Source organism: Neofelis nebulosa, chromosome 4 (genome assembly GCF_028018385.1).
Source record: "Neofelis nebulosa isolate mNeoNeb1 chromosome 4, mNeoNeb1.pri, whole genome shotgun sequence".
In the NCBI taxonomy this organism is placed as follows: domain Eukaryota; kingdom Metazoa; phylum Chordata; class Mammalia; order Carnivora; family Felidae; genus Neofelis; species Neofelis nebulosa.
Window position 1 is genome coordinate 62051640 of NC_080785.1, and position 17780 is coordinate 62069419.

The 17780-nt window shown below is 34.5% G+C and overlaps 1 protein-coding gene across 16 annotated transcripts in view; it reads left to right on the forward strand.

Moving 5' to 3' along the window:
• DGKB (diacylglycerol kinase beta) overlaps positions 1 to 17780 on the forward strand; it is a 790801-nt gene that overhangs the window by 288075 nt on the left and 484946 nt on the right. The gene's annotated exons all lie outside the window — the stretch shown is intronic.

Genomic DNA, 17780 nt, shown 5'->3' on the forward strand with positions numbered 1-17780 from the left:
AATATTATAACTATCTCCATTTTGTATGTGAGGAAATTGGGAAACAGAGTTTAAGTAAATTTCCTATGTCACATGGCAACGAAGTGGCAAACCAGAACTGGAACCCAAGAGTGTCACTCCAGAGCTTGTGCACGGAACTCATCATTCTTACCCTTTTCCAAATCCCGAAATAGGCCTTCTCGTATTTATCTTATCTTGGCAACTAGAACATTCGTATCCCAACTTTGCTAAGACAGAAACCTTAGAATTATCATTGCTTCATCTTGAATATCAGATTGGTCATTGGGCAGCTTATTCTAATATTCTTAATCCTTTTCCTTTTCTCCAGCCTAGCCATAACGGCCTCACATGCCACTATCACAAATTGTTCTCCAGGATTGTCCTAATGGCATCTTTACTGAATTGCCTCCCATACATTCTTCATTCTGCTTCCCGAATCCACTTGTGAAAATGCAGTATAATATTTTAATTCCAAACTATCTAGCATGGTGAGCAAGGCTTTAACTAGATCAATTCATCCAGTGCCTCATATGCCAATTACTCACTAGAAATCAAGGATGATTTGAACTACTGTAGTTCTCTTAAGTATACCTGCTCTTTAAAGCCTTTGAAGTTTTGTGTATCTTAATAAACCAGCCTGAATCACTTTGCTTTAAAATTTCCCCCAACTTGCTAAGTGGAAATTAAAGGTTACGTTCTTGTCATGGAATAGATCCTATTAAACCCAGTAACTATCAAAATACTGATACTTTAAACAAATTAATGCAGTTGTTCTGCCCATAAAATTGCTTAATTTTTTCTGACTGATGGGCTTTGAGACTTTTCAGTTTTTAAGCTCTCATTTTATATCCCAGGATAATTCCACACCACGTCACCTGTTGTAAAATTATAAACTTTTACTTAAAGGAAATCATTAGTCTTTTTTAATGTTTATTTATTTATTTTGAGAAAGAGAGCACAAGTGGTGGGGGGGAGCAGAGAGAAAGAGGGGGAGAAAGAGAGAGAACCGTAAGCAGGTTCCATGCTCAGTGTGGAGCCTGATGTGGGGCTTGATCCCACAACCATGAGATCATGACCTGAGCCAAAATCAAGAGTTGGGTGCTTAACCAACTGAGCCACGCAAGTGCCCCCCAAATCATTAGTTTTTCAAAAATAATATAATCTTGTTTTTGTCTTTTTTTCAATAACAATTTCCTTCTTAAAAAATTATGAGACCCATTTTCTCATGCTAATGTCCTCAAAGAAGAACAGGTGAGGTTCAGAATCACTTATTGCAAAATGGCTGTGAATATCTTCTCTATCACATTCCAGGAAATATAAAATGAGGAACTTAAGATACCTATTTTTGTTGAGGTATTTTTTTTTTCCTTTTCCTTGACTGTATGGTCAGGAATTGGTTATTGAATGAGTGGTATAAACAATATGGAGCCCTGATTCCTGGTTGAAACATCTTAATAATATAAGTTCAAGGTCTATAGCAGCAGTTTTTGATATTTTATAATGTCTTTTTAGGTTTTTTTTTTATCTCTTAAAAAATCCTACAACAAATTTCTCAGCCCACCAATTACTCCTCAACACTTGTTACTAACTTTAATGATTTAATTGAAATGTGTTCACCTCTTTTGCAGATTAGCAAGGTAAGCATCTTTTTTTCACTGGTGGCACGTTTTTATTAGCATATACGACAAATGGCCTCCACACATAATTGGTCTTGATAGTGCCTATTGCCGTAAAAATGGATTAAAACCAACTACTCTGAAATTAAAATTGAAATGTAACCAGTAACTCTATACATCAGATATAATCACTGTTTTCTGAGATTGAAATTGGTATCAGGCATATTTTGAAAGTATTATAAAAAAACACATAGCTTAAAATTTATATAATTTCGAGATTTTGTCAAGATATTCTATGGCTGTGTTTGCATACTGATAATGCTTTCTTGGAAAAAATTTTCCAGCAAAAATGATGACATTCGTGGGCCATTTATTGCCATATTGAAGAAAATTCAGAACTGTTTACAACAGCAGATTTCTTGAAGGCCTTCCTTCATCCTACCTCCAAGTGATTCTTTTCAGTGGAGACTCTTGATAAGCAACTTAATTTCCATAAAAAGCCATTAATTCTTCCCAATTGATTGTTAAAATGAGTATTTCTCCTTTGAATAAAATCCTTTAAAAATTCATTCTTGATTCTTGCTATAGATTACACTCAGAAATTTCTGTTGTCCAACCTCATAGTGACAATGCAAAATAGAATTGTAATAATTGCATATAGAACATGGCTTGATAAGCTTGAAATCTATATTTTATGTTCTAAATTTAACCTCCAACCAAAGACAGACTTGGTCCATTTGTTTTAGTCCCTTACTGATTTGCTATAATTAAATGTGAACTCACCATTATGGCTTCAGCCTATATTGGAAGACATTTTAAAAATCATACAGAACTCCTTATTGTCACAAAAAAAGCTATATTTTTAGGGATGCCTTCATTACCTAACAGAAATCCTTCTCAGTTCTCTTGATCATGGTTTTCTTATCTTTTGGACACTGTCAGTCTTATTACCGTCATGATTTATTTTCTATCCTTAGGATGCACTAGAGTTAAATGCATGGCCACATTTAACAATGATACACATTTTTATGTTACTTACTTCTATGTGCTAATCCATAACTTTATTGCTAACTTATCAAATTATAATGGCCTCAGTTAGTACTTTTATTTTTTTAATTATTTTTGATAGTACATAAGTTTGTTAGATCACGGAAATCCATGAAATAGGCTAGAGTCCCTTTGATTCTTAGAGTAATTTTATAGAGTCAGCTATAAGTGTTCTTAAATTTTTTTATAAAATTTATTTTAAGAGAGAGAGAGTGAGAGAGCACAAGTGGGGGAGGGGAAGAGACAGAGGGAGAGAAAAAGAATTCCAGAGAAACTCTGCACTGTCAGCGCTGAGACCAACTTGGGCTTGAACTCACAAAATCTAAGATCAGGACCTGAGCCAAAATCAAGAGTCAGATGCTTAACCGACTGAGCCACTCAGGTGCCCCGAAGGAGCTATAAATTTGACCAACTTCTCTAAAACTGTGGTATAATCCATACATTCATTCCAAGTTTTATATTATTCTTTTATGATCAGGCAAATTGGGTCTCTAGGAGTATACCTGTTTTCCTAGTGATTCTTCAGTTTGAGGGAGGCTGTTATGAAATTGATTCACTCTCAACAAAAGAAGACTTAAGATGTCTCATGAGGAAATCTCATTTTAAACTTTATGTTTGAACAGTGAAATGAAGCAGATCATCATAGAAATCATTTTTATTATATTTAGCTCCATGATTAAATTTAGTTTTCAGTATGCATAAAATGATTATTATATATTATTACTTAAAAGCAAGATTTTTATTTTCTTTTTGTAAGACTTTTATTTTCTAAATAAGGGGTTGATTAGTCATTTTCTGTATCTATATATCTATATATATGCTAGTAAAGCTGATAAATTAAAATATAAGAATGATATGGCATTGATTACTTTAAACATGAGTTTATATTAGAAATAAGTATCTCCCCTTTCTATACTATTTTGACTATGTCTTTATTTTAAAATCCTTACTGATAATCTATGTGCATTATTTTCATATACAATAGCTATAGTGCTTGATTCTTTTATGTCTTATCATCCATTTTTTTCTCTCTACTTCCTTCTTTCCATTGCCTTTTTAGGTTACAGAGCTAAAAATTCAGATAAGAATATTTATCTTATTTCCTACAAATTAGACTCCACTGGTCAAGGCAGAAAAGCAGATTACATATCATGGTGTGATAAATATTGACTAATAGGGGCTCTAGAGGACAGACTCTTAATTCATCAGGAGGGTAATTCGAAGAGTAAATGAAAACTTTCTTGAAGAAATGATGCCTGAATCCTGAAGAATAAGTAGGGATTTAGCTATCAAATTCAAAGTGAACTCCATCTGAGTAGTCTCAGCAACAAGAGTACAGAGTGAACTCTTGAAGCTAAGAAATGTTTATTAAGGGTTATGTGTAAAGGTGAGACTTGGAAAGATGGACAAGACAAAGTCTGAGATAGTGAAAAGTCTGGCCTGTCTCATCAAGGAGTTGGGTTTATCTAGTATATATTGGAGACCACAAGATCAGGTTTTAGAAGGAAAATTGTGGTAGCAATGTGATCACAAATAAATATAAACTGGGAGCAGAGGAGATACAATAGAGTACGGGATTATGATACGAACAATCATAAAACACCAACAAAGTAAGAAATTGAGAGAATCAGGAGAGAAAATTTTAGCAGAAAGTGGAATTAGAGGGTTTAATTTGATTTCAGAGTGGATTAGTTCCAGAGGATGGTAAAATCCAGTTTGCAGCCATGGATCTGAGAGGCTCACCTGGTGCAGAAGAGAGGTTCACTAGATATCAAGAGGTCAAGTAACTCTTGGGATAGCTTATTGTATGTTGTCCTGAAAATGTCCCAGGGTAATTAAAGGGTCTTGGTGAAATGGTCTTGCTGTATAAGAGTAATGAATACGAATGGTGGGGAGAGGTATTAGATTCCATGAGTTTCAAATGATAAGAGATAGTCTACTCTGGGTCCGAAGGAATGATGATTTAAATGGAAAACCAAGAGATTTCTATAAAAACTATACAACAAAGCACTGGTTGAGAGAATGAGCAACCTCTTTACAGAAATATAGCAGGGAAAATGGCAGTGACTTGGAAAGAAAAAAAGATAATTTGTTTATTTGAAAGGTTCAGAGAGCCCAGCAAAAAGTTTTAAAAATGAGGTGAGATATGGAAAATCAATTTAGGAGAAAGAAAGCAAAAATAAGCATAGGATAGTGATAACCAGAAAGGATAGAGACTAGAAACTTAAGTTTCTAACATGAACTTTGGATATGTGGGCGAGTTGTTTCCTTCATAGGATTACAGAATAAGAAATGACTTGTGTCCAGAATATAAAAATAATTTATGTATATAAATAATAGGTAACAGACAATGCAATTTAAGAGGGCAAAAGACCTAAATAGGCTTTGAACAAAATATATACACACAAATCACCTACAAACATAAATATATGCACACTATCTTTACTCATTAGGAAAGCACATATTTAAATCTCAGTAGAGAATACTACACATCCATCAGAATTATTAAGACAATTAAAAATCCTAAGCTTTGCAAAGGGCAAGAAACAACTGGATTGTTCATACAATGCATATGGGAGAGTAAATTTGTTCAGCCACTTTTGGATACTGTTTGGTAATATATTCTCTGTATTTGAATCCTGGCTTTTTCACTAATTTTGTGACATGAGGCAAGTTATTAATATTTTACACATCTGTATTCCATTTAAAAAATGGAATTAAATTAATTAATTCATGAAAATTACTTAAAAGTATGGTCAGTATAGTTCCTTTGATATCACATAATATTAGTGTTATGAGAAGTATTGTGTTGGAATACTATGGTTAAAAAGTAAATTGTAACCAAGGCGCCTGGGTGGCTCAGTCGGTTGAGCATCCAACTTCAGCTCAGGTCATGATATCACAGTTTGTGAGTCCGAGCCCCACGTCAGGCTCTGTGCTGACGGCTCAGAGCCTGGAGCCTGCTTCAGATTCTTCGTCTCCCTCTCTCTGCCTCTCCTCCACTTGTGCTCTGTCTCTCAAAAATAAATAAACGTAAAAAAAAATTAAGAAGTAAATTGTAACCTTTTACTATAAAAGAACTATGTATTTGTTAAAATTTATAAAAGCAACTTAAAAATGAAGAGAAAATATTTAAAAATTGTAATATAAATGGAAGAGCTATTAAAAATTTCCTCTTGATCCTTAGATACATATTTTTGACATTTTTGTAACTAAACTTGGTAAATCATGTGACACTTTATTTTTTTTTAAGTCTATTTATTTATTTTGAGAGAGAGAAAGCACGAGCTGGGGGGAGTGTTAGAGAGAGAGGAGAGAGAGATAATCCCAAGCAGGCCCCACACCAACAGCACAGAACCCCATGTGGGTCCAGTCCCATGAACCGTGAGATCGTGACCTGAGCCAAAGTCGGATGCTCAACTGACAGAGCTATGTAGGCTCCCCAAGCTTTCATTTTGAACACCTTGTTTTATACTTAAACTAATACCATTAAATGTTTATGTTTCTATATACTATGTAACATTGCTATTAATGGCTATATAATAACTTATTAAATGAAGATACCATAATTTAGTTATAACAATGTTTATGTTTAGTATGTTTCCAATTATTTATTTTGTTTTTATATATAACACCTTAGGGAACACCTTTATGAACCATGGCTTTTCCTGGTCACTGTGTAATCAAAGTATCCTTTTCTTCTCATACTTAGTATTTTGTTTCACAGGTGAATCAGATTTCACAGTTGTTTAGTTTTTTTATGTACTATAAACATGATTCTTTATTTATTTATTTATTTTAAGAAAAAGAGAGATCACGGAGGAACAGAGAGAGAGGGAGAGAGATAATCCCCAGCAGGCTCCATGCTGTCAGCGGGGAGCCCAATGTGAGGCTCAGTCTCACGAACCACGGGATCATGACCTGAGCCAAAATTAAAAGTCACATGCTTAACTGACTGCCCCACCCAGGCATCCCTATAGTATAAGCATATTTCTAAATCAGGAACAGAATGATTGGAATGATTTTCCTAAAACCTAAAAAACATATTTTTTGAATAAACTATTAATTTAAACATTTAAACAGTTAATTTGAGATGATTGTTTTATTTTTCAAGAACATATTATCAGAATATATGGTCAAAGTAGTATTCATTGGCAAAAGGTGATATGATAAAAAATTAAGTATATGTTCAGTAGTGTGCCCCTTTTGGACCAATTGTGGTCTTTTCTCCCCAGAATACTTTATACTTTTGCTATAATATCCTATATTACCTTAAATAAACTTTTAAGAATGCCAACAAAATAACCAATGAAGCTCGTTAGCTCAGAGACAGGAAAATAAAGGTATTTGGAAAATATAAATTCTAGACATGTTCTTAGATTTAATTCAGACTTTTCCAAGTACCCCTCTTCTTTGTTGTGACTAAAAACTTGGACAACGTGGTGTTGCTAAAGTACCAATCCACATATCTCTGCATATATCATGCTTGAAGAACCATATGCCTCTGTTACCTTCTCCTCTTCCAATCTTGTTTGCTCTTCTACAATTATAAGAATTCTACTAAATTATGCATTGTAGATACGGTGATTACGTCTTGTGTAGCAGAGAGTATGTTAAATCTGTCCTTAAAGCATGTGTTTAATCAAGTGTTTACTCCTCAGCAGTGTCAAAAGTTCTTTTAGAGACTGGAAGTATGGTGTGTGTGTTTTATCCTTACATTCCAACTATTAAGGGTTCTTTCCATACTGTATCTGTCATTTAACCAGAAACAATCAATAATGACAATTTCAGTAGTAAACATTAGCCAGTTAAAAAGGGAGGGAGATTTTTGAATTCTCTGTGATTCTGAAATTTGGATTTTGAATGCTCTGTAAACTTACTTCCTTTACTAGTTGTAGAGCTCCCAGAAATCTGGTGGGGAAGTGTGAACAGTTGGCTAGGGATGTGACTTGCTGCACTGAGCTTCAGTTTTTATTTAACATCTTTTCAGCTGCTTCTCCCTTCTTTGCATTTACCTCTTTAACCTTTAACCACACTTACTGAAGTCATCTATTTTCTTGAAATTCTTTATGCAATGTACCATGGGTTTGTGTCTGTGCAATTTTCTTTTTTGTCTAAAGAGTGGGGACAAAGCCCATTGTCAGTGCTCAATAAATGTTTCATCAATGTCATTACTTAATATTCATTTAATTAATATTCATTATAGATCAATTCATAATTGTCATCATAGTAATGATAGGTCAAAAAGAATCTAATTTTTCCATACTTTGAAAATCTAACTCAGACTCAATTTTGTGGTATTATTCATATAAGATAGCTGCTTTTTTAAATTTATTTTTAAAAATATGTAGAATTAAATTCTGAATATTCCCACATTTTTTTGCCAATGTTTTTTTGATTCAATTCCATGGAGGAAAACATTTAAGCACTAAAGATCTGAAATGTTTATAAAATATATGTACATCCATTTGGGTTGGACATAGTCTTCATGTATTTATATTTTAAAGGGACATAGTACAAGAAATGGAAAAAGGACTCTGCATCACTAAGTGATGATTCCATCATCTACACTTAAGAGATGAACCATTTATCTGTTACACTGTCTTAGATTGATTCTAGTGGTTTCTGAAGAACCCATCTTTACAGTAGCTTAGGCTATATAATGTATAATATGTGTGATTAAAAGTAAGGGCTAGCCTAGAAGAAAAAGTTAATTATGTCGTGGCAAATTATATTTGTTTCTACATAAATGAATATGGTAGATTCTATTTTTAGGATTCTAAAAATATAATTTTTATTTTTTTAAATAGGACTACAAATTTATTCCTACACATTTCTATATTTTATGCCTAACATGTAGCTGTACCTTGATCAAGTTATAATTTTTTAAGGAGACAAACCTGTACTCTGTTAATTTTGTCACGATTTGTAGAAAAGCAAAACAAAAGACTAATATGACATAAACAGGAAGTTCAATTAATTGAAAACTGATGGAAATCTGAAGCTTGTAGCCAAAAGTGGGTATTATCTAAAGAAGGAACAAAAAAGAATACTTAAAAGGTAAAAATCTAGGTAATAGACTAACACAAAATAAAGAATATTTTGTATGTGTCTGATTCAAAAGTGAGGCTATGAGATTATGAATTAAGTTATTCTACAACGTATTACCAGTAACATTCAAAGTCAGCCTATTTAAGTATATATTAAGCAGCATTATAAAGCAATAAATTTATGCCAAAATCAAAGTAGACTTAGAAATTCATGTCGCTAATATCTTTAAAAAGTTGACAGAGTTAGTTTTCAGATTTGTCCCAGAGTTTCTTAGTAGCCTTATGAAAAAGGGGGAAATAAAGTGTTGACAATCTTCACAACATAAAACCAAACCATTCACTTAGCGGAAACGCTTTTTATTGTTATTGTAGTTACTCAGATCTGAGATTAATTTCTTCCATATGAAATTGTATCAGGCAGGGACTACGCCTCAACAATATTGCTGTAATCATTTAGTAGAGTTTGTTTCCTTTGGTTTTGCTTTTTTATAACAACTGTCAATGCAGAGTGATGGCTTATGGCCAAAGTGCATTTTAGTATAAAGAAGTCTACCTGTTGCAAAAATAAAATAGTAGTAATTCTGCCATAAGAAAAAAGAAACAGGCATAGTAGTTAAAAGTTAGATGGATGTCATACATGAAAATTTATTGTATTGAACGGAAGAAAATGTTAATAGCAATTGTTTTACCTGATAAAGAATACTAAAGAAAACATTTACTTTATAATATACTGATTTAAAAGGAATACCTGAAACTTTAAAAAAAGACATAGAGAAAAATAATACCTTAGCAGAAACTAAAATACATCAGTGTCTACCTAGGGAAAAATCAACATTGAGGACAACTGAATCAGTAATTTGAAGGAGAGGATTAAGACAACCCCCTTTAGTGCAAAGGAGAATGGCAACAAGGTGCTATCCCTAAACAAAAAATTAAAATATTTTCTTAAAGTCTAAATATGCTGAATAAAATCAAATTGAACTAAAAAGAACCTACATTTCTTCAAGTTCACTCATCCACTTAATGCAATTTCCAGGTATTATTACTATTATCCATGTTTTTCTTGGCAAAATGGTTCTACAGTTTGCCTGGAAGAATAAACATGCACAAATACATTATAAATTCTAGGAAAGAATAGTAATAAGGAAAGACCTGTTTGAAGAGACCTTAAGAATATGCTTATTAAAGTTACAGTGATCAAAATAATGTAATACTGGTTCTAGAAGATACTTGGCAGAGAGTCTAAAACTTATTAAATGATATGTCACAGTGTAATATATGATGACACTCTCATATTAAATCTGTAGGGGGATGGTAGGGGTGCATGATGTTGAGATGACTACATATGTATGGGACACTAAATTAATTCCACTTTATACCTGTTCTAAAATACATCAAACATGGATTAACAGTTTAGTTTTTGCCTGTAAAATGCCTTTTTCCATTTTATCTTAAAACACAAAGGTGGGAGAAAATGTTGACAGACTTGACAAATCAAAAATTTTTTGAAAAATGGTAAAGAAAGACCAAAACTCACAAATCAAGATAGATGTAAGCATTTTAACAAAAAAGCCTTGTTTTGTAAAATTAATACAAATACCTAAAACAATAATTGAAAATTTTAATTCTTATAAATAACTGAGAAAAACAAATTAAAACAAAAGCCAGAGATACTCATTTTCTATCCAGTGAGACAATATTGCCACGAAGTGGGACATAAATATACTCCCAAATATGTGAACTCTATGTTGGTATTTTTGCTTGTGCCCTCCAGAGGAAGTTTGGGGTTGGGGCAGGGCAGATATCCAGAACTAATTGCATTACAGTAGAAATAAATACTTTATATCGTTTCTGTCTGCTCACTTTTAAATTTTGAGTGCAATAAAAATCCGATCCCTTCACCACTAGACATTGAAGGATAAATTCCACCTTGCAAAGGTAACCTGTGGTTTTAATGATTCCAGATGAAGCAGTGGTGATCATAAAGTATTTATATACATGCTTTTCTCTGTTTTACTATTAAATATAACTTGTCTATTCTCAGCTTTCAACTTGAAACCTGAGTAAGAATTGAGTCATGTAAAACTTTTGGTCTGGACACCAGTTTCATGCACAGTGAAATGATTTTTGACTCAATTTTGTCTTTTTTTATTAGCTTGCTCTATGTTTCCCCTTTTTGTAGAATAAAGATTGCTTAGTTCTTTTGAGACTGCCACACCTACCCCTTGCCTCCCAGTCTAGATGGTAAAATCTATCATTTCAAATTCTCTTACTGATACTCACAGGAGCTTTGACCAATTTGGATTCATTCGCCCAAGGGAACTCAAATCCTGGAGGAATACAGCTCTCCATTCCTCTTTTTTCCCAACCTGAAATATTCTTGAATTCTTCCATTTGGTTACCATTACTCCAACATCCTTGAGTCATCCAATACCTCTATCCCTCCAGTTTCTTTCATTCTAGCATTTTCTGCCTCTCTTTCTCCCCATTTTGCTCCTGTCATGGCATGTGCCACAGTATGTAATAATACACTGACTCACTAATTTACAGTTGGAAAACTCAGATAAGGTGTAACCTAACATCTTATGACAGGTAGCACTTGACAGCACGGTGATCTGAGTGGTGGAACTTCTTTGTTTCTACTTTCAGTGATATGTCTGCCTTTGAGCCCATACTAGAGGGATAGCTGTTCTTTTTGCTGTCTTCCATATTTGTTTATGGATGTGACTTTTCTCTGCTTCTTAATGTAGCTATAAATCTTTGCAGCTGTGAAGATGTACTCACTGTGTCAAATTTCCCTCCTCCTCCCACCTCAACCCACATTATTCTCATTCCTGACAGTAAAATAGGTGGAAACCTGCTCTTGCTATTCATCCCAAATCCAGCGGCACTTTTTTGGTTGGATTCCCAAGGAGCAGAGAGTGAAGGGGATTTTGCTGTTTGTGATTTATAGAAGGAGGAATGTTCCTTTTTTTTAAATTATTAAATGATTACTTTTTTTTTTTTTAATTTTTTTTTCAACGTGTTTTTTTTTTTTTTTTTTTTTTTTTTTTTTTGGGACAGAGAGAGACAGAGCATGAACCGGGGAGGGGCAGAGAGAGAGGGAGACACAGAATCGGAAACAGGCTCCAGGCTCCGAGCCATCGGCCCAGAGCCTGACGCGGGGCTCGAACTCACGGACCGCGAGATCGTGACCTGGCTGAAGTCGGACGCTTAACCGACTGCGCCACCCAGGCGCCCCTAAATGATTACTTTTGAGAGAGAGAGAGGGAGACAGACAGAGTGTGAGTGGGGGAGGGTCAGAGAGAGAGGGAGACACAGAATCTGTAGCAGGCTCCAGGCTCTGAGCTGTCAGCACACAGCCCGACGCGGGGCTCGAACTCATGAACCCTGAGATCATGACCTGAGATGAAGTCAGATGCTTAACGGACTGAGCCACCCAGGTGCCCTTGAAGGAGGAATGTTTCTTTACAAAATCATCTGTAAGGAAGGAGAGGAAGGGGGCTTTGAGCAAGGAAGGAGTCATAGGGAGAGTTCAAGACTTAGCCTGAACCTTGGCATCTCTAGCATAAAATCCCACCATATGATTGTTCTTAAGATAAGGGGGTTGGCTTTTTCTAACTTGTATCAGTGTTTCATTAGCTGTGGCTTCCTGTAGGATAGAAGGTATTTGCCACCCTGGAAAGCCTGCTCCTGAAGTAAAGAATAATTCTTCAGAAAATGGGACACTTGGGAATTCTCATCAGTCAACCCTCACAGCAGTTGGGGATAGGTACTCTGGCCAGGTGACAAAGGATCTGCTTGGGGCTACCAACAACATCTACTAGACCCCCTTTCCAAGAGTCCTCATTTTTTAATCCCCTGCTGCGTTGGCAGTATTTAAAGTGCTCTGTTATAATGTGGCACTCATCTAACACATTTCTACTAGTTTTTCTTCTACCCCTCTAACCACACTTTATCTACATTGCTAAATTCCTCGTCCTCCTGTTCTTGAATATGTATGTCTCCATTTTTAACTGTACTCTCATGTCATTATGCTCTCTATAGATTATCTCATCCAGTGTCTTATGACTACAACTCCCACTTTTGAATACAGCTGTGTAAGCTTCTTCTCCCTGACCCCTCAAGATCCAAATCCTCAGCTTCAGCTTGCAAATTTCCTCTTGATGTCCCATCGAGGGCTCAGTTTCCACACACCAGGAACTGAACTGAAAACTTCTCTTGTGGAGCTGTTGCCTCTGCTCACTGACCAGTGCTGCCAACACTTATCACAGACACGAAAAGGGTGGATCTCTTTGTCTCAAGTACCTAATTCAGTAGGCAACTAGTCAACAAATATTTGCCAAATTAATGAATAACAATCAGTTGTCTCTTTGTGTCCCCATCAGTTACTACCTCTCCTGAGTCAAGAAGAAAATATATCAGACAGTGACATACATAGCAAATGAAAAATTAAAATGAATATGTGACAGGGAGGTTTCTTTTTTAAAATCATTCAAGACACATAATAATTAAATTTTATTGTTATAAGCTAATACACTCGAGTTCAAAGTATGTGATAATGAAGTAATCTTAGGGGCTGTCAAATAAGCATTGTGTTTAGTTTCTAGAGTGACACAGGAAGTATTTTACAGTTATTACTAAATCTCAAAAAACCCTGTGATTGTTATGTTGTTGTAGTTATATCAGATATCCAATAGATGGTACTGTGAAATGCCTAATATTTAAAATAAAGTGGTATTGCAGGTAGAAGGCTGAGAGAGAATATTTCAGAATTCTGAGGAGAATCAAGACCTTTTTCTCTGCCTGTCAAATTATATTTACAATCTGATTTTTTTTAAATATAGCTTAAGCAATACAGTAGTCCATGTAAAATATCACAAATATTCATCTTAGTATAGCTCAGAAAATGAATATTGATGTTTACTACTAAACAGAACTTTAAAATTATTCATATTCTATTAGTAGGATTTTTTATGTGGTGATTATTACTCTTAGTGTTATTCAAATCACCATGTTTTCAGCAAGAAATTATAGCAACATGTCTTTGTACTGAAATTCAACAGGAAATTTCATGTTAAAAATAAAGCAAGCCTGTGTGAGACCATCTCCTTTCTTGTTTAGAAAGAGAGAGTTCATTATTTATTTCATGTTTTGGCCTCTACCAAAGCCAGTCTAATATCTGAATGGAACATTAGACCATTTTGTAAATATACATTCAGAACATTTAAAAATATATATATAAGCTTATGGATTTAATTCTTTTTTTTACAAAAGCAATGATTTAAAAACTGGTTAGAGTTTGTTCCTGAAGAGCATGTAAAAAGTAGCAATTTATAAATGGCCTTATTTATCTTAGTTCTTGTCAGTATTTCCATTTTAAAACGATGCTTATCTACGTGTAAGAATGAATGTGAAGTATTGAATACCAGAACTAAGTGTTATGAAACCTATTACTAAAGCTAAAAATGTCTGAGGGATTATGTCATAACAGAAAGCTTCAAAATCTCTGCGTATCTTATTTTAAATATTACAGGGAGCTTTTTAAAATTTTTGCTTCTGTTGATGATACTGTTCTTGGGTATTAGTCAGTATTCCTTTGTATTAGGGTTATTTATTTGTTAGTTTATTCAATCATCTTTTATTTCATATGACAATATGCTAGGTTCTAGCAAAACCAAGATAAATAGCTTTTAGGAAGAATGTTTTTGCATGAATCAACAGCTTCATGTGGTATAGGAAGTATATGCCCCTTGGTTTCTTTATGCATTTACTATTTTTTCTATGTTTTATATAATCGGAATATGTTACATTATGCATAACCTCTTAAAAAGAATATAGTTTTAGGTGCTTATGAAATTTCTGCTTAAAGAAAATATGCTATTGAAATACCTTGAGCTAGCTTAAGTAATTGAGGTTATTTTCTTTATTGAAAAAAAAACAAAAATAGTTAGTGCTTTGGTAAGTCTAGGCTTTTCTGACTGTTATCTCCTAAGCCATATCAAAACAAATATGCCACATTTGTAATAGAAAAGTGTGGGATGAACAACTATTTTCCTAGATACTTCAAGATAAAAATAATTTCTAACCACCTCTATGTAATGATACACCTTTATGGATTCATCAGGGAATCAAAGGTCCTCTAGAATCCTCCTCAGGTCCTTTAAGATTTTCTGTGTATTGTGTATTATGTTCTTTTCAAAAGCACTACCACACACTGATTCATTTTCAGATTTCCTAGCATACTGCATGTATATAACATTACATGGCCAAGTTCCTACTTGAGCTAAATGGGTTTAAATATGAACTGTGCATGCAGATCTCAAGTGATAGTCTCTTAATAGATGTCAGATACTCTTTATTGCTGCCCTCTTTTATTTCAGTAACATTTTAATTAATTCACACTGATTGAATAAATGTACATTGAGACTTGTTTCCTAATGAGGGCGCATTTAGAGGAAAGGTTTTGCATCATTCTGATATCCTGTGGGTAATTATATTCTAATTATATGGTCGGGGGAAAAGAGTCTATAACTCAGTACTGATATTGTTCGTTGGACCCAATTAATTACATGCACATAATGAAAGTTCATGATAAGGTTGACTGGCAGTCAATGTAAAATTTTAACTCAATGGAATCTTAGCCTAATGTGAATGCAGAATTGGACTTTAACCTGGTTAGAAAATGCTTTGGTGTGAGATCAGTGGATATTTAGAGAGGCAAAGGATAGGAACAAATTTCATTATAACTTGTTTGTTTTTAAATTTGGGGTTTTTTTCCCAGATTGATGAAAAGGAAAACTTAGCAGCCTAATGCTTTAATTCTAAATATTATTATCCATATTCTTTCACTACTTAACAGTGTTTTTCTATATTTTAGAAAGCCACAGTGTTACGTTTTGAGAATGGGATCATGTTGAGAAAAAGAATAGGCATAACAGGAAGTAGTTTTGATGGATTTTATTTACATAAAATTCAATAGGTATTCATCTGTTTTATTAGATGTAGTTTCTTGAGGATGCTTTAAAAAAGTTTATTTTCAGAAAGAGAAAGAGAGAGAGAGAAAGAGAGAGAGAAAACCAGCGGAAGAGGGGCAGAGAGAGGGTACATGAGACCTCAGTGGACTCTGTGCTGAGAGCAGAGAGCCTGATGTGGGGCTCAGACTCACCAACTGCAAGATCATGACTTGAGGGGCACCTGCGTGGCTCAGTCGGTTGAGTGTCCGAATTCAGCTCAGGTCATGATCTTACAGTTGGTGAGTTTGAGCCCTACATTGGGCTCTGTTGTGACAGCTCGGAGCCTGGAGCCTGCTTCAGATTCTGTGTCTCCTTCTCTCTGACCCTCCCCTGTTCATGCTCTCTCTCTCTCTCTCTGTCAAAAATAAATAAAACTTAAAAAAAAAAATAAAGATCATGACCTGAGCCGAATTCCTATGCTTAACCGACTGGGCCACCCAGGTGCCCCTTGAATGTAGTTTTTTTAATTTAAAACTACCAACTGCAGTCAAATCCCCTGCCCCAAAAATCACAAGCATAATCATGCATATGTATACATACACGTAAATAGCTATCTCTTAATTATATTTATGTAAAGTAAGACTTGTCAAGAATTATTTGACACAAATAAATAATAAGGCATGTGCATTGTATTTTGAAATATATTTTGTAGATGGTTGAATCTGATGTTTAAGAATTTTTCAATACTTGAATCAAAAGCAAAAGCCACACTCTAAATATCAGCCCCCATCCCTCCTTTACTCAATTTCATTGTTTTCTTTGAATGAAAGGACATTTATTTCTGAAATGGTAGATGTAGTTATGATGCCCATGGTACATGTGAGGATTGAGGAGAATAGCAAGGAGGACTCTGTTCTTTTATTTTTCTTAGCCTCTCCTGTCTCCCTCTCCTTTTTTCACTATTGCTTTCTCTTTTTGATCTCTTGTCTCCCCTTCTGCATCTTTCCTTCTTTTTCTCTACTGTAATAGCCCTAACATCGATGTTTCATTAAAAAAAATATTCTGTCGGTTCACATATACTTGTAAGCAACAAAAATAGTTTCAGATGAAGAAAGTGTGATTAGTCCTTTTTTGCTGAGCTACAGGCAGGCAGTGGAAACTGAAGAACGCTTCTTCAACCATCTGGGCTTCTGATGATTTTATGGGACCTGGCCAAGTTATGATAACATTACTAATGATTTCATTTCACTAGTTAATCAGGATGGCAAGACAGTAACAATAACATTGGGAAGGGTTTAGTTCTTGCTGGTTGCTTTTATATGTAGAAATCTATGTTCGAAATGATTTGGGTATCTCTATAAAGATATGTTTTTAATATTCTTATTGAAAACAGTGCCTCTTAAGTTTCCAAATATCCACTGCATTAGGTGTATTTTCCCTGAAGGTTCAGGGTGTTTCCTTTCTAGACACAAACATCCACACATACTGAGGGAACCATAAAGGACGGAGCCTTCCAATTCCTTCTGTGCAGTATCTTCTGAGCAAAACTCTGCAAATATGTGTAAATGATCACATTTACAAGAGTAAGAATAGACATTTTTGTGAACAATTAAAATTATGAAACACTGAGATTGTCTGTTAAACATATTTTTACCATTAAATTCATGTTGTTGCAAATTTAAAAATTTGGCTCAAACATCCCTTGGTTAGTCAAGGGATCTTGAATAAGATTGTAATATGTATATCTTCTAGGGGCGCCTGGGTGGCTCACTCGGTTAAGCGGCCGACTTCCGCTCAGGTCATGATTTCGTGGTCCGTGAGTTCGAGCCCCGCGTCGGGCTCTGTGCTGACAGCTCAGAGCCTGGAGCCTGTTTCAGATTCTGTGTCTCCCTCTCTCTGACCCTCCCCTGTTCATGCTCTGTCTCTCTCTGTCTCAAAAATAAATAAACGTTAAAAAAAATTAAAAAAATATGTATATCTTCTAAAATATTTTACTTTTGATAGTTTCATTTTAATGAGATATGTCAATGTGCTGCTGAAAAGAAAAAAAAAATAATGACCTAATTTGTCCAATGTCTAATTGACATACTTGCCATACATTGAAATAATCA